Source organism: Labrus bergylta, chromosome 10 (genome assembly GCF_963930695.1).
Source record: "Labrus bergylta chromosome 10, fLabBer1.1, whole genome shotgun sequence".
Taxonomy (NCBI): domain Eukaryota; kingdom Metazoa; phylum Chordata; class Actinopteri; order Labriformes; family Labridae; genus Labrus; species Labrus bergylta.
Window position 1 is genome coordinate 29,952,878 of NC_089204.1, and position 25,000 is coordinate 29,977,877.

Genomic DNA, 25,000 nt, shown 5'->3' on the forward strand with positions numbered 1-25,000 from the left:
TGAAATGTCAGCAGCGATCACGCTGTAATATTGTTTCTTCTGCAGCACCTATGGATCACACGGCTTCACTTCACTTCTTCTTCTACATCTGAGTGTTTTTTTTTTCTCTCTCTCTCCACACAGAATCCCAGTGGATAATTTCCTGCTTCCTGCTATCTGCTGCCTTTTTGTTACAACAAAACAAAAAGACAAGCTGCTCCAATTGCTTATTCACAGAGTTTTAAAAGAGGCGGCCTTTTGAAAGAGTGCAGTGCTGACTCGGAGGGAATTATACAATCAGACAGGCAGACAGTTTGCCTCTCGGCGCTGTCGCCAAATAAATCTGAATCTTGAATAAAAACGGAGATGTTTTTTTTTTTCCTCCACCATCTTCCCGAGCACTGTGCTGGTGCTCTGCTTTTAAAAAAATCATTTGTGTACACATCAGCTGAACTCACACAACCCGTCAGTCTGGATTTAAAGTCTGCAGCAGCCTGGTGCACGCTCCTCTGGGAATGCTGACGACTGAACATGTATCACTGGTATGAACTTAAGGAGTCTCATTAAAATCAGCAAAAAGAGCAGTTTGCACACACCTGTCATGTCCTCAATTCTTTTAAATCCCTTCTTAAAACATACTTTTACAGACTCGCTTGTATGTGATGTCGTCTTCTTTCTGGTTTTACTATTTTTATCTTCTTTTACTTCTTACTGTCCTTTTATTTACGCTCATATCTTACCTCCTCTTATGTTTTAACTTGGCAATTTTTTATTTTACTTACTTTGTCTATTTATGTTTTATATATATATTTTTTTATTATTATTAATATTATTGTTTCTTTTTGATAATTTATTCACTTGTTTCTATTTCTTTTACTGCTCTTACATATTTTCAGATTTAACAATTTCAGTGATTTTTAAATTTTCTATTCTCACCATTTTCAGCTTTTTATCAGACATTATTCTCCATTAGTAGACGACCTATAATATGAGTGGTGAGTGACAGCGGTGTGAAAACGGTATTCTCGTATCATAACAACGGACTAGCGCCCCCTGCTGGCATGGAGAGTTATTTCCTCTCTCGCATGAGCAGAACGAACGTGGTGGTTGGCCGTCGGCTGAAGTCTTTGCGGTGTGTTCAAGTGCAACTTTTTGGCCAAGACAAAAGGCGACGTTGGCCGTCTGCTTGATGTGTCAGGGCCTTAAGAGGACAGCAATGTTGAAGCATCATTTGGGACAAATTGGATGTTAGTGTCCATTGTCTTCACGGCCACCAGTCCCCAGCTCCTGCAGCAACATGTCTGATGTATCCTCGGGGAAGTCACTTAACCCCTAGTTGCTCCCACTGCTTCCTCGGCGGTGTGTGAATGTGTCAGAATGAGTTAATACTGATGGACTCTTCACTCAGCAGCCTCCAATGTGTCGAAACACAAAGAATCATTCTTAAGGTTCAACACAGCTTGAATTGAGCTGTGCTTGGCTTCCTTCTGTCCAAATATGGCAGCAAGTCCTTTTTTTATATGAATAATGATAAAACACAAACGTCATCCTCTCACTCACATCAGAACTGTCACGGAAGTTTATAAAAAAAAACGATGAGACACATAGATCACATAGCATCGCCTGCATACATACAAATAATACATGTATGCAAATACACAAAAACAAAAAACCTCTCCATGTGGAATAATTAGAATTCTGGGGTCTGAAATCATAATTCCATATAAAAATATATAAAAATAAAAGTTAAACGGTTCTTAAAAGATGAGAAAAACAATAATGTCAATTGTTCTTACACTATGTGAGGGCAACTCGAGGGGTCACAGTCTCTTCCACAGCCTCGAAACACACAAGTCCATTTTAACCACATCGGCATTTTATGAAAAAATGAAATCAAGTTCTAATTAGACTCATCACTCGCCTTCATGTGGAAACTACACCGGCCAAGGCTACCACTGATTACACTTCCTTTTGTTGCTGGTTGAAGCCGGTAAACCGTCCATGACCACATCATGATATATTTGATTACATCTGTGGGAGTATCAGCTTCTTTTTTTATCATTTGTATTTAACAGAAATGGCTCAGAATCCTGATAACATGAAGGTACTGTAGATACTTTTTTCTCGTTTTAGGACGGCCCGCTGCTGTGACTCGATAACTTTTTCGTTTTTCCCCTCGATAAACTCCATCTCTCCATCGCTCCATCCACCTACCTCCCCGCCCTAAATGATCTCTAATCGTTTGTATCTGCAGCTGTAAGTGTTCCTCGATTGCACAAACGAGAGAGAGGAAACATATTCAACCACATCCAACTGAATAATTGACATGGCATGTTGCAGGCTGAGAGGATTAAATAGTTATCATGGGGATACTTAACTAGCAGAATAGATTGACAATGGTTATATCTCTCTAAATGATATCACCGTCCTCCTGCTGAACTTTCCAGTGCTGCTTAATTGCAGCTGCTAATTGGCTCGCCTCCAAGCTCTTTGCTACACTGCTGAACCCGACGCACACACACACACACACACACACACACACACACACACACACACACACACACACACACACACACACACACACACACACACACACACACACACACACACACACACACACACACACACACACACACACACACACACACACCATGCTAATGTTGGGGTTTGTGCTGGAGCCAAAGATTTACACAAGCTTTTCCGCCTCTTATGTGCTGATGAAAAGGGTGTACACTCACTAAGTAAAGGGCTGAGCATTAGTGTGACTTCAGGGTTTTTTTTCCACTGGTTTATAAAAAAAGACCTGTGAGAGCTGCTTACCCACCTTCTCCCCCCGGGAAACATTTAACGCTTTCACCTCTGACTGAATGAGTCCAGGTGAGCATGCATTTCTTGTTTGTCATTCATGTGATGTCATTTACATATTTCTCTTTGTTGATTTGTGTGTGAAGTTTTTTCTGCAAAACTCATGAAGCACCTTTTCTTTGCAGAGCACACATAAGATGTGTTTGCAGGGTGATGAAGCTCACTTTGTCTGACACCCGCAGCAGTGCTTACAAGTATTGATTGTTGTAGTCAAGACCACACTAAGCAAGACCAGAGTGCTCCGAGACCGAGACAAAACCAAGACCATAAACATCAGTGATAAATCCTCATCTTGTGTTTAGGGGGCGTTTCATTCACTTAGAGGCCGTAACACCGGGAAGATTGTGGCCGTAACCAGGGGATAAAAATCAAACTACAAATGAATTTGTTGTTTTAGAAAGAGGAGGTTTCCTTCTCATCATCATCAACCTTTATTTAAGTTCTCGGAGAGATCATTGAGGGCGACCCTCGTTTACAATGAAGCCAAGAAAACAACGAGAAATGATAAACGAGAAATAAGATAAAGCTACTACAGAAAATAAAATCAATAAAAGAGCAATAAGAACAATAAAATATGTACAATAAAATCATTGTAAAGCTTGAAATCACTACAGTGATAAGTCAGTAATTAAAATCAAATAAAACAGTTACAGTCAGGTATTGGGCGGTTAAAAATAATATTTCTAAAGTGTCCATAAGAGATAAAAGTGCTCAAGTTCAGGTCCTGTTGTAAAATATTCCAGGAGTTTGCAGCACTAACACTAAAAGCAGTTTTCCCCAGGTCAGTCCTGGCATGAGGAACCTCTAATCTCAGTGATGACGTGGGAAAAGAAGCCTATCAGTGGTGGTCCACCCAGTTTGAGACCGAGACAAGACAGACTAAAAATGCTTTTGATTCCGAGACCAAGATCTTCAAAAAGTGGTCTCGAGACCAAGACCGATTTTGAGTACTACAACTCTACTACCCAGACTTTATTAATCTAGTCTCTGATGGTCTTGTGTGTTACTTTAGGTCACAAAGAGGGACCAATGTTCAGCTAAAGCAGCTCTGAAGTCCTCACAGGGTTTCAAAGGTTTGATTTGAACCGCCTTTCTGCTCTTTGTCTTGATGCTTTTTGAAGTCTTGTGTGGAGCACTTTGAAACGCTGTGTTGCTGAAATATGCTGCACAAATAAACTTGCCTTCCCTCGACAGGATCATGAAGAGAATCCTGCACAGATACGTTGCAGAAGGTCGGGTTTTAGCAGCGAGAGATGATAGCGTTTTCTGGGGGAAAGACTCCAGAGCGTGCGTCTTCAAAATGGCAGCAACTCAAACATCTCAACATGTTCAGAGACTGTGTGCAACAAACGAGAAGCAAAGTTGTTGTGTGTGACTAGCAGTTTAACACGAGTCTGTCAGCTTTAGTGTTCCTGTGTTAAGAGCGTCTACAATGGGAGGCGGGGCGCGGCGAGCAGAGAGCCGCTTCACTTTGGCAGCTCCAAAAACACCAATCAAACACTAAATCACAACCAACACAGCAGCTACATTGTGAGGGCGCCTGTCACTTCTGGAGAGCCAATTTATGTGGCTTTTTACACATGCTGACTAAAAAAGAAAAGGATTTCTGAGGGCGCACACACTGAGATAAACTGTGAGGCTGACTGCTAGAGGAAGAAGGAAACACAGAGGGAGGCACCTGAAGATTTATTTAACTCACTACCTTTTCATCATTCTTTTTCCCTCACACCTGGAGTAATGCAGCGGTAAAAACCCTGACGGGAAATAAGCATGAATATCCCCACATTAGTTCTCTGTTTTAATGGCCTTGACTGGACATTTCCTGAAGACAAGGATCACAGTGTAAAAAGAATATTAATCCAAACCTCAGCCTCGCATTAGAATAACAAAAAAAAAAACTCGGTGTCAGGCGGGAAATGAAGAAAAAAAAAAAACACAAATCTGGCTCGGAGAAAGAAAAAAAAGCAGCAGATTCAGGAAGGGGATGAAATGAAAAAAGCTCCAGACATTCTACATAAAATCAAACAAGCAGTGATAAAATAAAAGCTAAGGAAAGGTGTACAGGATTTGTTTGTAATTCAGAACGGGAGGCCAAAAAATGGGAAGGAGAGAAAGCGACAGAGTGCGGGAAGATTAATTCTCCTGTTTGCACAGAAGAGCGCCGCAAGAATCAAACACACAGTGCCAAGGGCTCCTTCTCACCAACGACACACGAGGAACAAAAAAACATGGGAAAGAAAGACTTATAACTGTGTCTTCTGATGGAACACAGCACGCCCGTTTTAATACTAGAATCAAAGAAAAGTGACATCTCACAGATGAGCTCTGACACAGAAATGAAAGAGCAGAAACAGACAAAGTTTCTGCAGGTCTGAGCGACATGTCAGCTACAGGAAGCTAACAATGCTACATCCAAAATCATCGAGTTACAGCAACCTCAAACACACTCTCCCTCCTCGCTCATGGCTTCAAATATCACCATCTAAACGTTACATGGGGAAACTCTACCGTCTCTTTGAAATCAAATACCAAGAACCAAATATGTAACGTGTGATTACACTTTCAAAATAAAGCAGTAAGCTTCCATTAATGAGGTTTCAGCTGGTTTGATATCAAAATAAATCTCCTCAATGACTTTTTGATGTGAACAACATGAACCATATGTAGTTCAGTTTGGTTTTAGTTTAAGCATAAAAACTCAGACTGTATAAAACATGGACGTAGCTCAGTGACGCTCCCCTTTGAAGCTCAGCGATAGCCGTCACCACATTGGAAATGCTGTCTTAGGGCGCACTCCCACTAGGCCCAGTTGCCCCACACCTGAAGCATGATTGCAATGCACTCACACTGTTGCAGTAGTTGCCATGGTTACCTCTTGTGCATAACGTCCTAATAAGACACATGCATGGCTTTATGTTATTAGAATCAGAGAACATAATAGCTGCTTTATTGACTTTGTGTCTTATTTTGAGTCGTGTTGGTCAGATACAGACAGAACACTCCAGGATTTCTCCAAAATGGAGGCGGGGGTCGATTATACTTCATGTCCACGTTGTGTACCAGTGATCGAGGGAACGGAACACTCAAACTGGTCAAAGGAACTGGACTTTGGGGTCAAATTTACAGATTACCTAGTAGTAGTAGTGAGGAGGTGGAGCTGAGGCGACCCTGAAGACTCCTGTCAAACAGCTACAATATGCACAACTGTCAGCCAGATAAGCCACGCCCATTTTTACAAATAACTCTAAAGCTGAATGGATGAACTTTAAAAACATCCACCAGAGTGTGTGCCACTAAAACACGACCTATGGTTCAAAATGTGTTGCTCATACCAGGCAGTAAACATGTTTATTTCTGCTGTCAGAATGCGCTTTTTAACATGGGTGTGTATGTGACTTCCTGTGCTTCTGCAGCCAGCCTCCAGTGGACACTTGAGGAACTGCAGCTTTTTGAGTTTGCTTGTAAAAACTGCATGATTTGTCTCAGGGACCAAAGACTATTTGGTTAAGTTTAGGCACAAAAAACCTCTCTGGTTCGGGTTTACGCACCAAAACTACTTCACCAACTTCTTGTTGCTTTTGCACATTTTGCAACAAATCCGACGGAATAAATGTGAGAATGTGAGTTAGTATGAAAAGGATTACAGTTCCTTAAAGATCAGGTTTGACTGTTTTGTTCACACTTGTAATAGAACCCATGTCTCCTGGACTTTAAAACCTTTTATAGCGTGTCACTTGACCTCATCGCTACATGAAATCAACATGCCACGTCACCGTTTAAAGGAATGACTCTGGAGAGATTCAGCGTCATATTTGCAGGAGATAAGCACACTGCTGTTTTTCACCATTTTTCTGAGAGAATGAGCTGTAATTGCACCGCTCTACCGTTTCCCAGTATATAATATGTCTGAAGAAGCAGTCCTCGTGTTGTTTGTCATTAAATCAGCCAGCTGTCCCGCAGACTTCTGCTGCTCTGAATGCTGTTTTTAGGGAACATTAAAACCGTCCTCTCTTAATGAGTTGAGTCACCACAAACAAAAAAAAATGAGCTTCGGAAAAAAATTCATCACCACAAAAATGTCAGAGGGCAGACGGACCTTCTGTGCAAACCACATACTCTGCACAAGTCAACAAGACCTCTGCGGTGTCGTCAGGCACATTCAGTAATACCTACAGTTACAGCGGCTGTTTCTAACCCGGGGAGAAGGACTCAGCAGTAACCTTGCATCCCAAGGACACATCATTTGAAATGCATTGGGTGCCACCGCGCTGTGATATATCCTTTTTTCCAAGAATTAACCTCAGCTAGTCTTTCCTGTCACCAACCCATCAGGGACTATGAGAAGGGACAGGTCCTGAGTCCAGAGCGACGCACACAACTACAGGAGCGCCGCCTTTTCTATGTTTTCCAGCTAACAGGGCAGGAGGCGCACAGGACAAATTACCTGAAGGATACACCCGGTCAACCGGCGCCATGTTTGACAAATATGTGAAGCATGTTTGAGTGAACGTGCGGAAGATGGAAATGTCTCCGTGACCTCTATTAGGAGGAAGAGATCTATGTGTATTTCAAGGTTATTTTAACCATGAGGAAAGCTAACGGGCTGCTGTCTATGTGCCTCCAATTAGTCCATGTGAGAGAGAAAAACTGAGGCCACAGATGGCTAAAAGCACACATGATTAAAAATGTGATTTAGTCTGGAAGGTGAGATGGACGAATGTCCTGATCAGAGCTGGCAGCTGCAGGTAGAATGACTCGGACTTTAACTGTGTTCATCAGACGGTTTAAAAAATCTGAAAAATGACGATTAGACCAAAGATGCAGATCTCATGCATGGATTTTTTCATTGCACAAGAAGTCGGCTACAAACATCAGCCAGAAAAAAGAATCACAAACTCTGATAAGATTATTGAAAGCAGAGCTAAATTCTCTCAATCTTTTTAATTAAAACGCCAAGGCATCTTTTTTCCAGCATAATAATCGTCATAGTGCTGAAGATTTGGCGTCAGATTAGCGTCTTTGAGCTTCCTCCCTGAATGCACTGAAATAATGCGACACAGTCTGGATTAAAGGAGTACTTCAAAGAAGGGGGGGGGGGGGGGGGGGACTTTGTGATCATTAATGGAAGTTCTAATTACTGAGGAGCCACCAGTAAAGGAGCAGCGCCGGCTCCACCAGCGTTCATCATTTATGAAGCTGGACGCTGAGCGAGCCCTCCAAAGCGTTTAATTGGCTTAACTCTCCGTCTGCTACACGGAAACACGGCAGAAACTAAACTTTGGACCTATTCAGAGGAGCGCTGGAGCCTGCACAAGTCTGTGCCACAAAGTCAAGTCAGACTTTATTAACCCTATGAGACCTTTTTCAGCCGTGCATGTTTCATCAATCGCAAAAAAGTTTCCTGAGCCTTTTTCTTTTTGATTTAAAAAGCTCAGACCTGTATCTTTGGCTTTATTACTTTGTATGTTCAGTGTTGACATCATCAACCTGCATTGCATGAAGTGAAGACAGCACTACATACAGGAGGCTGCAGAATGGCTGCAGGAGATTGTTTGTACATGACCGTATTAAATCATTCTGAAATAAGTTTCTGCTTTTTGCAACAGAAAGTAAAAGTGTCCATAATTTAAAGGTGACATATCCTCCTCCTCTTCTTCAGTGTAAATAAGTCTCAGAGCTCCTCAAAACATGTGTGTGAAGTTTCTTGTTCTAAATCCACTCTGATCCTGTATTTGATCATGTCTATAAACCCCTCTATTTCAGCCCTGCTCAGAACAGGCTGTTTCTGTGTCTGTACCTTTAAATATGTTAATGAGCTCCCTCTCTGGAAGGGCTTGGGTGTACTCGGTGCTTTCTCGCTCCATGTCCTATTGTTTACGGTGAGAAGGCAGACTCAGAGGGCAGAACGATTGGATGTGAAACTTGCAAGAAGGGACAGAAGGCTGGCGCTGCTAACGTTAGCCACACTTAGCAAACCCAAATTACTCACAGACCATTTTAAAGAAATTGTGCAACATTTTGAGCTGAGCTGCTGGGAGTGTTCGGTGCCTTGGAATTGTAAAATGTATGCTCAGAATCAGCATTTATTTTGACTCTGACTCATCCGCCCGTCTGCAGGAACCTTCTACATTCTTGGCTGGCTGTAGTGAAGACCTGATCACGGCGTCTTTAGCATCTGTCCGCCTGTCGGATGAATCTCACCCTGCACTGTTTAAATGCAAACAAGCGTTCTTTTTGCCAAAGCAGGAGCTGCCTGTTAAATCTTATTTATGAGTAATAGGAGTGAAGAGGAAGCCCTCGTGCCCGGGCGCCGCGGCGTGCAGAGGATGAGGATGTGCTTTAATCTTCTCTTCCATCTTTAATGCGATCTGAAGCAGGATGAAACAGGATTGCAGGAACACAATGCAGACTCTGCACGTATAACCTAATAGATCCTGTGAGATAAAGAGATGTACCCAAACCATCGGTCCCGCAGATGGAGACTCACAAAAGAAAGGAGGGGGGACTCTAATAGAACCAGACCACAAAGAGGAGAAAAGAAATGGAGAAGAAGGCATGATTAACCTCTCCATGCTTTTGTTTAAGGATTCTAAAAATGAGGCTTAAAAGGATCAAACACATCCTTCATATCTCATATCAAGAGTCTCGTTAAGCAACCATAAAACTCTGAGTGAAAATTAACCTTTAAAACATTTGAAAAACCAAGGTTCAAAGTTTAAGGTTCAAGGTTGTCTTTGTTATTTCTGTGAGATTTGGAAAATCTTCATTGTGGCCCGAGGGGCAAAAACAGAGGTCCATAAAGGCAACACATCCATAAAAAACAGCACAATGACATAAATACATAAAAAACATAACTACCATGGATATAACCATGATGGACGTGAGTGGAAGAGGTAAGAGGACAGTTTGTTCTGCAGTCAGCAGTGAAAGCATCAAAACATCAGGCCAATAAACCTTTAGCAGCAGGGACAAATTAATTCCTTTGTCTCTTTGTCCTGCATGCTGTCAGGCTGAATCTGCGGCCGGGCGACAAAGGATGACTGTGGTCAGCCAGGATGGGCGGGGCCTTCTTCAGAGTCCTTACTTCATTCAGGTGTGATAAATCGGAGAGCGACAAACCTGCAGTTTAATTTAACTCTGCATTCAGGTAAGATTCTTAAAGCTGAGTGACCCGTACCAAGTGACCAACCCTTCAAAAAAGAAGTCAAGAAATGAGTGCCGTTTAGACAACACAGGATCAAGTCGATATCGGCCAACATAAGGCTGGTTTGTGGAGATTATAGAGTAGATTTCTGTAAAAAGTATCACAGTATAACTACCAAAATTAAGACCTGAAATAAGAAAAGCTTTCAGCCACTTATTTGAAATTGTAAACGTATCCTTCAGACTGCTGTCCCTCTGCACCTTTAAGAAAAAGCTAAAGACCCAGCTCTTTCATGAATAACTTAATGATGATGGTCTCCATATTATTGATGATGATGATGGTAATGATGATGGTTTTTGTTTGATAACGATGACTTATAAGATGGTTTCTATACTGATTAGAGCTCTCAAGAACTGCCCTCAATGTTGCAATTGTAGAATTGTGTAAATCAGACATGACGTCACAGTCACATGTTTGAGGATTTAAATGAAATCAGTCAGCCTTACACCCCTCTTCCTTCTTGTCAGGTTTGGACACGCTTGTGTGGACTGCAGCCATGTGCAACCGCACCGAGAAAGACTCGCTCTTGATTGATGGAACTGGATATCCTGACATGTTCTTTTTTTTTTTTATCTAACAGGGAGTAAAAACATTCAGTCGACAGCCGGCGTGGATATACTGTATCTCAGTAACGTCTCCTTCTCTTTCTCTCTGAAGCCTTTGAGGTTTTTTTAAAAACATACTGGTGCAGCTCTGCAGCCGGCTCAGGGATCACCGATACCCTGTCAGCAGCGTCCCTCCCCCCTCCTCGCCGCTCAAAAGAGAGGGAGCATTCATTCTTCAATTTGCCTAATCAAGTTTGAATCGAGTTAACAGCCGTGTGTCAATCTTTTCAAGCACTCCGGTTGCAGATATGTAATCTCCAGTGGAGTCTCCTGGGCATATTTAACTCATACATAAATACAGGGATTGTCTCCTGAAAATATATAAGATGTCACTGCTGGCCTAGACGGCAGGTATTGGTTACAGCCACCCAGTCTAGACGCACAGCATCCTTGCTTTGAAGGAAAACGATATGTACTTATGTGTTCTCTTTCAGGGTAGAAGGAAATCAAGAATTTGACTTGGCAATTTTTTATCCAAACACATATTTTCCGCTGAGCTACTGAGGATATTAGGCATGGAGTAAAGGCTGTGGCTCAGTGGTAGAGTCAGCCGTCACTCAACCAGAAGGTCGGGGGTTCGATCCCCAGCTCCTGCAGCCACATGTCCAATGTGTCCATGGGCAAGGTCCGACTTTGAGCAGTCAGGAGTCTAGAAAATAAATATACAAGCCAATAAACCATTTCTCCAGTTTTCCTCCGACCAACGATTCATTCCAACATCCAGACTGGAGTCTTGGCCGATACTTCTTGGCTGTTGTTCACTTTTTAAAGTAGTTTTGGATGCATTTATAGTTCTTGTTAATGTTTGGTAACAACTGTACATCCATTAACTGTACATACAGAGCTAATAATCCTCTAACAGCTGTCTCCTGCACGCTCAGAGCTGGATTGGTCTGTGAGGGCCCAATGCTCCGTATGGGAGGCTGATTAGGCAGGAGGCTACGTTCGAGCTAACAGCCCAGAGGACAAGAAAAACGAGGGAGGGGTCCCATTGAGGGGGCCCCCATTGGCCCGCAGTGTCTCCTGCTCGGCTAATGTAATCTATGATCTCTCCCATCCCAATTAAAAGACGGAATGGCCTCAGAACAGCTGTAAAGGGAGGCCTCACCGGAGAGCGCGCTAACCGCTGTTAATGTCAGAAGCCTCGTTTAAAGAGCAGCATCTGTTTAGGCTGCCGGGGCGGCCTCGTGCCTCCGAGCCCGCTGACAGCAGACAACGGTTTCTGCCCATCTGGAGCCATGGAGCAACACCGTCCCCGACTCACACAGATGACTTTTATTGTTTTGTTCAAAGCGGGAGATTTTAAACAAGGATTCAATGAAGTTTTACTGTCCTTCCATAAAATATGAGAACATGAAAGGTAACAAACTCAGGTGGCAAAGGAAGCAATACCTCAAAACTGTGAGTAGAAATATCTATTAAGAGTTAGAAGAAAACTATAAACAATGAACATGAGTCAGGGGGAGAACACTTAGATAAGAGGCTTTAGTCTCTCCTCCCTTCCTTGGCCTGTGTTTCTCAGGCTTCATCTGACTCATAGTAAAAGGCAAAGTTCCCCAATGAAATGTTTGTGATAATTCATGTCACAAACTGAAACTGGGAAAGCTTTTCTTCAGCCACAGGAGGTGCAAAAAACTCAATATACATCAATATCTTGTAGAAAAGCGAGCGACTGTTTGCAAAACCTTGAATCTAAGTGTTGTTATCCAGCATGAATGTCTGGCTTTGAATATGTCATTGTTCAAATCACAGAGAGGCTGATTATATCAGATAATCACAGTGTTTATAAGAAGTTGAGTCTTTACACTTGTAAATGTGCGACTTTTTCATCCAGTAGATGTCGTCCTTGAGCTCCAGCATGAAACCAAAACAAACTGCTGTTTGGCCACGCCTCCTCCATACTGAAGCCTCTGCTCTCCTCAGAGACACACCTCCAACCCCCCTTCACTCACGTTCACAGGAAGGAGTCAAGCACAAGCGGCGGACAAAATTGTCCTTGTCTCGAGCTGCAATCCCCTGTGTCCTTCATTGTTGTGTTAGCATGCTAATATTAGCGCTTTTTAGTTAGCTCGTAGCTTCACATTGTTGTGTTAGCATGCTAATGTTAGCGCTCTTTAGTTAGCTCGTAGCTTCACATTTCATGTAAACTGACACAGAATGAGCGTGATCTAAAAACTCTTACTAACATCCAAATAATCAGTGAGTATGTTCTTCTTCTTCTCTCTAGTTCTTGACTAAAACAGCTTTTATACACAAGGGGAGGAGCCGGCCGTCCCGTCCATGTAAACACGGCTCTGACAACAACACAGCCAGCGGGACTCGAGCTTCTCCCTCATTGTAGACAGTCAGGACTCAGAGACACATTTACACAGGACAGACTTTATGATTTATTTATGTGGAACTCATTGAACTCAACTCTGTCGCTCATTCTGACTTACACCCAAATATTAAATAAATAAATCTATGATTGATCTTTCAAACAAACGCAAACGGATGAAATTAGCAGGAGAAAACCACAAACAGGAAGTCTAAGTCCGGTGTGTGTGTGTGTGTGTGTGTGTGTGTGTGTGTGTGTGTGTGTGTGTGTGTGTGTGTGTGTGTGTGTGTGTGTGTGTGTGTGTGTGTGTGTGTGCGCGTGCGCGTGCGCGCTCTAAAAAATGAACCCAGCTGTGATTAGATTTGACCAGTTTACCGGCCGCCTGTAGCTTCTTCTGTCAGGTCTCTCCAGAGTCGCTCCAACAGAAACACTCCACTGTTGGTTCTGACTCAAGACACAGGAAACCACAGAGCGTTCAGTCAGGAAATGGGCTGCCAAGTGACAGAACAGGAAGTCCAGGGAGAAAAAAAAACAAATGACGCTTATTTGTTTAGGAAGACAGAGGAAGGATGTTCTCTTCAGCAGATCTGATCGGATCATCCCATAGTTCAGTGGCTTTCAACGGGAAGTCTGCCAATGAGTGTTCATCACTCCCGTCAGAAGCGGCTGTAAACATCCATCATGTCATGTCTCCATGAGAAACATTTTCTTTATTATGAAGTCTCCTGAGACGCTGGCTGTGTGTGCAGAAGACTTTTACTTAGATTTTATACAATACTGCAAACAGAGCCGGGCTGTGTTAATGCGAGCTCCAGGTGGTGACAACTCCGATACTACCAACCCTACCACATGAATAATATAAGCTTGACTTCATGTCATAGACTAATGTTGCCCGCTGCATTATTATAACCCATTCATTCTCAAACTTAAAAACTACAAGTGCCATTGGTGGTATGCGGGATCCCTCTTGGAGTACTCTAGGAGTCTCTGACTTTTCATTTTTTCAATTAAGGTGTAAAAATCAAATGGTTGACAAGCAATGCTGCGATGGCAAGCGGCGGAAGCAGTACGGCGGTTAAAATGTTTTGCACTCTTGGCTCCAAACGGGAAATATTAGAAAGAAAAGTACGTCGAGCAGCAGCAGAAACTGAAGTCAACGACAGTGTAGAGGCGATGTTAGCAGAGCCAGTGACGCTTTGGCACCCACCAGCAACAAGTGATGCAACAACAGTAAGAAAATATGACTGGAGTCACATCGAGTGCAGATTCTTCTGGAGTGGCACAGAGAATGAGCCCAGGCCGCAGTGCGAGGTACGTTGTCAATAATACATAATATGCATATCAGGAATAAAATGGCCTTCTGTGTAAAGTGTATATGAAGTTAAATAGCCTACGCTACAACCTCCAGTCATGAAAAATGAAGCCGATGCGCAAGTGAAAAATCCTGCAGTTCCAAATGTCCATATTTGATTTCCGTTTGTTCCTTTACCTTTCTGTTTCGGAAAATTCATGTTTTAAAAAATCAATAGAAACGTCTCTAAAAATGACTTTGCCAGCTGCAGCCACCGTTGGCTTTTCAAACCTCACTCTCCAGCCTTTGGCACAAACGCTGCCGACAAATTGTATTTTCAGGACCCTCCCAATTCCCCGTCAACCTCCCCAAAAGGTCCCTCGGATAAACACTTTCAGAATACTTCTTTGATGGAGTGCTTTGCAAAGAGCGAGCGTCTAAACAAATGTGTTTCTAAGCTCAAAAAGAAAACGACAAATTTCTATTTTCATTGCAGTGTTTTTGGATTATGATGTATCACCTGCTCGCTTGACTCTCCTGAGATGTCCTGTAATAATACAATCACTCTCCCCCACTTTACCTGGGAGTTTTCTCTGCGAAGACAAGTGAAATTTAAAGTTGCTGTAAACTGAAATTCAAAGTGGCAGAGAAATGGCAGGTTGGTGACGGAGAAAGGTCCCGATATGGGCTTTAATCACCACAATATGCACAGACACCCACTCAGCACGATTGCCTGCAATTGGTTGGCAATTTGACGTAATTTGCTGCACTTTTACATGTGGGTCTTGGCTGGGGTCTTTGCATCTAACAGCTTTGTATGATTACTCTGGAGTAGATGGAGCAGCTGTGACACAAGATGAATCCATTTTGGTTGATTTGAAAAGAAATGCTATCCTCAGCTCCTTCAGCACACAAGTCTGTGTGAACGTTTGTCTTTTTTTTTATCTGTCAGCGGCTTTACTTTCATTCCCAGACGCAAAGAGATTAAAACAAAGCAAACTAATTTAAAGTATAACACCCATCTTACTGTTTTATTTGGAAGGGCTTAACTTCTTCAGTTTCTTTCCCTCATTTCTTCTGATCCCCATCTTATGCTCACCTGTACTTTTTATACATCTGCCCCTGATTCTTTCATCAGTAAACCCTGTTCATACTAGTGTTGTAGTCAAGACCACACTAACCGAGACAAAGACATAACCGAGACCAGAGTGCTCCAAGACCGAGACAAGACCAAGACATGTAGGGATCGAGACCTAATCAAGACCAAGATCAAGGCAGGGTGAGACCAAGACAAGACCAAGATCAAGGCAGGGTGAGATCAAGACAAGACCAAGACCAAGGCAGGGTGAGACCAAGACAAGACCAAGACCAAGGCAGGGTGAGACCAAGACCAAGACATTTAGGGATCGAGACCGAGTCAAGACCAAGATCAAGGTAGGGTGAGACCAAGACAAGACCAAGGCCAAGGCAGGGTGAGACCAAGACCAAGTCATTTAGGGATCTAGACTGAGTCGAGACCAAGATCAAGGAAGGGTGAGACCAAGACAAGACCAAGACCAAGGCAGGGTGAGACCAAGACCAAGACATTTAGGGATCGAGACAGAGTCGAGACCAAGATCAAAGTAGGGCGAGACCGAGTGAAGACCAAAACCAAGGCAGGGTGAGACCAAGACAAGACCAAGGCCAAGGCAGGGTGAGACCAAGACCAAGTCATTTAGGGATCTAGACTGAGTCGAGACCAAGATCAAGGAAGGGTGAGACCAAGACAAGACCAAGACCAAGGCAGGGTGAGACCAAGACCAAGACATTTAGGGATCGAGACAGAGTCGAGACCAAGATCAAAGTAGGGCGAGACCGAGTGAAGACCAAAACCAAGGCAGGGTGAGACCAAGACGAGACCAAGACCAAGGCAGGGTGAGACCAAGACAATTACCAAGACCAAGGCAGGGTGAGACCAAGACCAAGACATTTAGGGATCGAGACCGAGTCGAGACCAAGACCAAGGCAGGGTGAGACCAAGACAAGACCAAGATCAAGGCAGGGTGAGACCAAGACAAGACCAAGATCAAGGCAGGGTGAGACCAAGTCAAGACCAAGACATTTAGGGATCGAGATAGAGGCAAGACCAAGAAATACCCGAGACCAGAGTAATAGGAGACCAAGACATTTAGGGATGGAGACCGAGACAAGACCAAGACCAAGGTAGGGCGAGACCGAGTCAAGACCAAGACCAAGGCAGGGTGAGACCGAGACAAGACCAAGTTCAAGGCAGGGTGAGACCAAGACCAAGACATTTAGGGATGGAGACCGAGACAAGACCAAGACCAAGGTAGGGCGAGACCGAGTCAAGACCAAGACCAAGGCAGGGTGAGACCGAGACAAGACCAAGATCAAGGCAGGGTGAGACCAAGACCAAGACATTTAGGGATCGAGACCGAGTCGAGACCAAGATCAAGGAAGGGTGAGACCAAGACAAGACCAAGACCAAGGCAGGGTGAGACCAAGACCAAGACATTTAGGGATCGAGACAGAGTCGAGACCAAGATCAAGGTAGGGCGAGACCGAGTGAAGACCAAAACCAAGGCAGGGTGAGACCAAGACGAGACCAAGACCAAGGCAGGGTGAGACCAAGACAATTACCAAGACCAAGGCAGGGCGAGACCGAGTCAAGACCAAGACCAAGGCAGGGTGAGACCGAGACAAGACCAAGATCAAGGCAGGGTGAGACCAAGACCAAGACCAAAACATTTAGGGATCGAGACCAAGACCAAGGCAGGGCAAGACCAAGACAAGACCTAGACCATGAAAATCCAGTTAAAGGAAAGGGTGTCTGCAGACAGTCACCACCACTCATTTTGCCTGGTTTCCAGTTTCCTGGACCATCGTCTGCTCACTGATTGGATAGTTCTTTGGCCTCATTCACCAGTAAAATCTACACTTTTTGAAGATCTACCTCCCGCGTTTGATTCTCCAGTATGTAAAATACTTCAACTTCACAACAAACCATTTATCCTTCCTGCGCTTCAGGAAAGTGGGTAAAGACGATTATCTAGTGTAGGAGCCTGATTTATCACGGCTGAACACATGCACTGACTCGACAGAAAACAACAGCAGGAAGCAGCTGGTCAGCGTGCACAGTCAGCAGCTTTCTCATAGCCACCATTAGAGAGGAAGTATTGGTAATGGAGTTTATCATGTACACAAACCTGCAACATGTCTGAGCCGGCTGCATTCAAACTGAACATACTGTACAGTAAAATGTTTAACGTCAGATATATTCAAAAGAAAAATGTTACTTTACTTCGAGGTGGAAGGGAAATAAATGGCTGTACCTTCTGGTGACATAAATAGAAATATGGCAACAAAGTTCCTGACATGCAAAAACGGAAATGTGCTACAAATACGTAGAGTCATGATTGATACTCAAGCTTCCTCTTCAGCTCATGAAACTGAGCCTTCAGACTTTCTACAGAGCTTCAGAACATGATGGATATGTACCGATCCCAGTTGCCATTGGGCGAGAGGCAGGGTTACACCCTGGACTGGTCCCCAGCCAATCACAGGGCTGATATATAGAGACGGACAACCAGCCACACTCACATTCACAACTAAGGGCAATTTAGAGTCAGCACAGAGAGGCTCCTGTCAGACTGGGATTCAAACCAGGAACCTCCTCGCTGTGAGGCAAAACCGCTAACCACTGCACCAACATGTGTAGAAACACAAGAACCCTATATCAGGCATTCATCATCTCACAGTGAATGATTAAAATGGTGATTGTGATTCAGTTTCTATTTAAATGTAGCCGAGGACCCTGTTGAGTTGGGTTGAAAACAGATTCATTCTGAAAAACTGATTTAATTTGAGAAGAACCTCCAACACGTTTGGCAGAGAACCAACAGCAAGTCGATATGTTTGCCATACAACATTTTTTTTTTTTGCAGCTTCCATCAAACTCTTTACCGCCATTTAGAGGGCAGAGGTTAACACAATGAGTTTCCAAACCAATGCATAGAAAGCATCCAGAAGCTGCAGCTGTACTGCATTAATGAGAGACATTTCAAGAAAATGGATCAAACTGTGTTACATGGACATGTTGTCTTTTCTGTCAAAGTTCTTCCACACATCACTTCTCCTGCTCGCGGCTAACACGTAGCTTGTAACGCTAACTCAGACGGACTAGAAGTGGAACATTGCTGGTGGCAGCAGATGGTTGTGCAGTCTGGTCAATGAGTCTGGTTCTCCTCAAGGGTTCTGCCTCTCATCAGGATTTCATCAGGATTTCTTTCTTCACAACGATTGCAAAGTGTTTGCTAATGGCAGAACAAAAATTAAGTCCCCATGTGAAAACAGCTTTACATGTTAAAATGGCCGACATGCAGGGTCCCGCTGAAGCTCAAATCAGGATTTATGTCGCTCTTTGAAAAGCTTTGCAGTGATTGTCCTATCAAGACGTCGAAATCAAAAACAAAAAAAAGTCCAGTCACTTTGAGTTCTCTCTGAGAATTACAGAAATCAGTGAGAGTCCTTTCTGCTGTGAAAAAATAACAATGCCATGCCTAATTAATGACTGCGAGCCTTCAGCTTCCATGTTTACCCGTCTTTGTGGAACATCATCTGCAGCACGCTGTGTCATCTTTCAAGTCCTACTTGAATATTTTTTTGGCAAAACAAGCTCAATTATTTCCTCTGAGATTAATTGCCTCCTTAAATCACGACAGAGTTTTGACAAAGTGGGGCAACAGCGGAGGTATTTTTATTACTCTGTCTTCATGTTTTTGTCTCGTCTGGTTGTATCGGGTTTGAGTTTTTTCGAGACACACACTCAGCTCAGAATCTATTTGCAGATGGAGGTTTGTACTTGGAAGCGTCAGGGTAAAAATCCAGAACATGAATCGTTTTTCCATCAGGAGCACAGAGGAGGAAACTTAACTAGTGAATCACATTAGGGGCTCTCTATGGGACTCTATTGCATACATGTTGGAGAAAGGCTCTTACCAGATGCTCAAAGCAAAGAGGAAGAAAATTGGGTGTATGGTGATTGTTTATTGAGCGTCATGTCTTTATTATAGGGGAGAAAGATGGCTGGTTACACCTCCACATCGTTTGAATGCTTTCTGTTTGCATAAGAACAGATTTATATTTCATCATGGCAAAATTGTGGGAATGCAGAATCCATTAACTTTGTTGTACCAAGCAGTCGTGTTTCCTGTATGCAGATGGTTTGATTTAGATGGAAGTGATACCAACATTTCCCATGTTGTCATAAACACATCAGGTCTTGGATAAACAGCTGCAGTAGCGCCCTCTCAGTTTCCTATTTCTGCGGGATGACTGATGTTTGGATGGATGTGGCACACGAATTCATCTGAAGGCAGACAGAACAGGATACAGAACCGCACATTCTCTTCTGTGCTTTTGCAATAGATGCACAAGAATCTGAAAACTTGAATACCGTAAAGTTTATTTATTTAAAAAGTGTACTGGTGGCCTAGCGGTTGGGTCAAACCCCACAAACAGTACAGAGGTTACCTCCTCTAAGCAAGAGGCCTGGGTTCAAGTTCCGACCTGCAGCTCCTTCCTGCATGACATTCCCCACTCTCTCTCTCTCTCTCTAGTTTCCTACTCCGTCCTATCTGAAATTAAAAAAAGGACACTTATTGAGACACACACATGGCTGAATTACACAAACATGCACAAACAGGATCCTATGGAGATGCACTAGTGGAGAAATGTCAGAGGGAGGGGCTTCGGTGCCTTGCTCAAGTGCACATTTGCAGAACTCAGGAAGTGGACTGGAACTTCTCCAGCTACCAGACTCATTTCCAGACTTGGTCCGCACTGTGACTTGAACGGGCGACCTTCCGATTCCCAACACAACTCCCTACAGACTGAGTTACTGCCACTCCAGAGAAGAAGAAGAAGAAGAAGAAGGAGGAAGTTCACAGCAACACAAACACGGGTTGAAGAAGTTTTTACTGAACCTACAAATGAGAGAAGGTCTTGGCCAGTAGGTCTTTGTCCCGGCAGCAGAAGCCGGGCTCTCGAGTAGACAGAGCTCCCCCAACCTTCAGTGAGGTGATCGGTCACTACTACCACCAGACGTCCCTGACGCCCAGACACCACCATGAGACTGTGTCGACCCCACAACCACCAACGTCCCTGTACGAGCCTTATTGCTCATCATGTTAAATGTATGGATGCATGAAATTATTTTGTTCATTGGATCTGGGAGGGGGAGGGGCTTGTGGACTTAATTGGGCTTAATTCAGACAAGTAGAGAGTGGAGCCACACAGTCTTTTGACCTCTCTCTTTTTGTATAGTTTTGGACTAACCTGTATCTGTCTTTTGTGTATTTTTGTTTAAGTAAACATTTAAACTTTGATCATTTGGTCCTGTGGATTTTTTGGATGAAAAAGAGAGAAGTTTTGGGAGCGTCAAGCTACGGCTTCATTGAGTGGATACCTACAGTCCTCATTCCTGCACGGCCTGCTCCGACCTCCACCACAGCGGAGAAGAAGTGTGGACAACAGGAACGAGAGGAATACAAAGGAGAAATCCTTCCTGCATATTATCCCATATACTCCTTTTGTAAAGTTCTCCAGATAACACTTGGTATGAATTGGCGCTCTACAAATAATGATTGATTGATGTAGCCTGGTGCAGTTTTAAAAAAAACAGACAATTAGCCAAATTAACAGTCAGAACAAAAGTTTACAAATGTAGAAAAGTGACCAAAAATGTTGCTTTTGCAATAAAGTTCAAAACGAAAATAAACGAAATATAAACGAAAATCAGAATCAGACACAAATCTGGACTCGGTGGTCCGACCATAAAAAAACTGTAAATCGAGATCAGCTAAAGAAATATCCTTCTCTGTTTGCTGCTTCATGTTTCATCACTAAATCATTAAAAATCCTCTACAGACTAAAAGCTTCTGAAACATTTCTCATCAATCCATGTGAGTCAGCACGCTGGCTCATTTCCTATCCACCTTTCAATGACCAGCTAATGACACAAATAACTTCCATATTCTGCTAATTATTTGTGTGGCTACAACAGGCCTGCAGTAAGCCCCACCCCCTCACCAGCCGCTCTCTGTGTCCTTGTTTCTCCAGCGATTAGATTACATAAAAAAAACTGCTTTAGGCCACGTTGTGAATTAGTACAACAGGAACACTTGTTCCCCTCCCCAATATGGTCAGGCTATTTACGGCTCAGCTCGCTGTACATGCATCACCTTCACTGTTAACGCCTTTTTACACATGTGAGAATGATTCAGCACTCGCCAGCTGATGAAAACTACTCCTCGCCACAGTGACAGCACGAGCTCTTAAAAACCCTGCAGTGAGCATTTAAGAAAATCCAATAAACACTCTGCAGAAAGGAGAACAAATCAAAGAGATGTATTTGTGGCCACTAACAAATGAGCGCCGTCTTTGTTACATCAAACAGAATCTTGTCTAGTGACCTCCAGCAGTTGAACTTTTGAAGAGCATCGCTCTGCAAAGTGCCTCGATGTGATGATGCATTCAGGAGAAGAAGCTCGAAAAACGTCGAGGAGCTATTGTGCGTCCTGTGCTGCACTTTTTATTTCCACTCCGGTTTGGATAGCAACACGCTCCTTAATGACCCCGCCCCCTTTAGTGAAGGAAGAAGAGGTATTAAAAAACACTCTGACGGAGGGAGGGAGCGGGCGTGAATTTTCAGGTTTAAAGTGGCTTATACACTCACACTAAACAGGGGAGTGTGGAAGGACAGCACGCCTGGATGCAGCACTAATTGTCCTGAAAGATCTTCTCTGTGTTGCTCTTAAATCCAATTTCTCTTTAGCATTAACGTCCTCTGAGAGCTCACACACCTACACTGCAGAGAAATTAAAGTTACACAGACAAAGACTGAGAGAGATACAAGGATCTGTGACAACATTTAAAGGTCCAATCAGTAAGATGTGTAGAGAGTGAGATGATAAAGGTATCTTACTCTCTGATCATTAAGGAAACATGCTATGTTGAAGTGCTGGCTTCTCTGACAACAATGCAGCAGCCAGTATGTCCTCCTTCTAACTTTAGATTCTGCTCCTGAATGCTCTGGATTTGTTTGGACCAGAGAAGGTAGGCGCTTTTAAGACACACCCCCACACGGCCGTTTTGGACACCCCTCGGTTTGCCAGATATGAGAGAAGTTATCAGGTCAACAGGTGTTGCAGTGATGGAAGCGGTCAAGAGAAGTGGTTCAGATAGAAGTGATTGTACCCGACCTAAAAAGCCTCTGCATGTTTCTAATAAGCTCCACGAGCAGAAACGTGCTCAAACTAGGATCAATATTGGAGATGCTTTTGAAAAATGGAGAGAGGTTAGAACACAGAAAGGTTTACAGACCCATGCAGAGCTGGATAAACACTGAAGCTTCAGAGTCCACCACATGGTGACCTGAGTGAGCATCCACTCAAATCTGTTCAAATCTAATCTATCTCAATCTCATCTTCTAAATTGCTGTACATGTGTTTTTATCTCAAATGATGTCGTCCTTGTTTTTGCTTGTATCCTTCATGCCTATAATTATTTACGGTTTCATGTATTTGTTTGTTTGAATTAAAAATGTCCCTCCCTTCATCATTCCTAATCCTTCTTTCTTCTGCTTTAACTTTATATCTAACGTGAAGACTTGTGTTCCTGTTGTTTTGTTTCCCTCTGAGTCTCTTGTTTTTTTTTTTGTCCTCGTCTGTCAAAGCGTTTTTGTAAACGTCTGTCTTTAAAGGTGATCCATAAATAAAGTCATTAAAAATGTATGTTTTTTTAAGTATTTTTTCCCCCAAGGACACTTGAAGTAAAGCTCTTTTCAGATTGTCTTTTAATTTCCGCTCATGTCCTTCATGATATGAATATCACAGAGGCAGGGGCACAGTGGTCCCACTGCTGTGCCGCCATCGGAGGTCGAAACAGAGGCGAGACGGTTTTATCTGAGCCATCAGAGGAGCACAGCACTGTGTGTTTTTCTTTTTACGATTTACAAATGTTTTAAGTGAAATAAATGTTCATAGAGTGATCGAGATCATGTCTCCCGCCTCATGTGTTTGCGCTAAGTCCACGGCGGGACGATAAAAAGGAATATATTAAACAGTTTGACAAAGATTCTCCGATCTGATTGGCAGATTTTTTTTTTTCACAGTTTGTTTGGAAACTCAACGTTCGAATGCTTTTTGAAGGGACAAGAAAGTTCATGAAGTTGCATTTTTTAAATATTATTATGAAAATATCCTTCAAAATAAAATGACAAAAGGAAGATGAGTGGTGTTTGTTTTTGAATCAGAAGAGTTATTTCTTTCTAATTCAGGGATGTTTTTACCGTTCAGACTTTTATAAAATGTAATTCCATAAAATCCTGAAATCGGACGTCGCTGCTCGGCGTTTTTAAAACTCAGGCCCACCTTTACAGGACACGAGTTCAAAAAAAACCCGGGCCAACTGAATGATTCTCTTAAAATCTGCAAAAAGACAAATACAAAGCTGCTCATTCTTTAATGCTGCTGCTACTGTAGTAGATGTTGGTCAATTGTGCGGGGGGGCATGCATGGGCTGCCTCATCACCATGTTTTTTAGGTCTTTGCTCAAGAGGATTAAAAAGTCCTTAAGAAGCTGGTATTAGAGTTTCACAGTCCAACAGCCAAAGACTTAATGCTATTGGAAATGGTGACTGTTCCTAAAAAAAAGAGCAACAGGGACTTCATCGGGGGGCTAAAGACGGGGCAGGACTGAGCCGCGGCTAATGATGCTATGCAAGCGAGAGTGTCCACAGGAGAGAAAAGAGGAGTCCTGGCGGCTGACTGAGCGCGAGCTGGACTGGGGGAAAAAGGAGGATTAGACCCCTTTGATTCAGACAAAATGTAACTTTGTGTGCCGAGGTGAATGGAGTCAGAACGGTCAGCCGTGCCTGCAGCAGAAACCTGCTTTTGTCCTGAGAGACAATAGGCTTAGCCGCTCTGATCCGCAGCTTCCTTATCATCACAACCCTCTGCTAATGCACTCATTCCACTAAGACTGCATTTTACTGATCAACTTCAGATGAACAGAGAGAGCGCCTGGAGTCGTGCTTTTTTTTTGTTCTTGCAGAGATGTGTTGGGATGCATGCGACCGGTTGCAGGGGGGGGGGGGGGGGTCTCCTGATCCACACAGATGAAAAAGCTAACACAGTGAGATGAAGCGAGGAGGGGAAATAAATGAAGGTTGCCGAGGCCGCTTCGTGTCCAGAATAGACGAGATGTCGCATCTTCTTCTTCATGCTTTGAATAAAAACACTCGGCTTTGACGCTGAAACTCTCAGCTCTTTTAAATGGAGGTTGAAGACTCACCTGTTAACAGCTGCCCTTAATTTAACAATTTTAATACGATTTTAAACTCTAACTCTGCACTGTAACTTTGAACTCTTTTTTATATTTTTTACTTTTTAATTTTTAATTTGAATTATTTTTATTTGAACATATGTTCAGATTTAATAATTTCAGTGATTTTTTTGTATTTTTTTATCTTAATGTTTCTTTTCTTTCCTCTGTCATGATGCTTTTTGATGACTTGCCTTGTTGTTGAAATGTGCTATTTAATAAACTTGCCTTGCCCCCTTCAGGCGCTGAAGGAAGAACTGCATGCAAATCTGCAAGCTGACCTCTGACCTGCAGACAATCGAGGGGGCAGTGCTTAAGAGAGCTGCTCCCAGAGATTCTCCCCTGGACTCCAATTA

At 43.1% G+C, this 25,000-nt stretch overlaps 1 protein-coding gene and 1 long non-coding RNA gene across 6 annotated transcripts in view; one reads left to right on the forward strand and one right to left on the reverse strand.

Moving 5' to 3' along the window:
- Positions 1–574, forward strand: part of LOC136180410 (uncharacterized) — a 1,241-nt gene extending 667 nt beyond the window's left edge. Inside the window, exon 2 of the long non-coding RNA XR_010667089.1 lies at positions 124–574. This is a non-coding gene — a long non-coding RNA (uncharacterized lncRNA). The remainder of the gene's footprint in view (positions 1–123) is intronic.
- Positions 1–25,000, reverse strand: part of macrod2 (mono-ADP ribosylhydrolase 2) — a 586,396-nt gene that overhangs the window by 431,183 nt on the left and 130,213 nt on the right. The window lies entirely within an intron of this gene.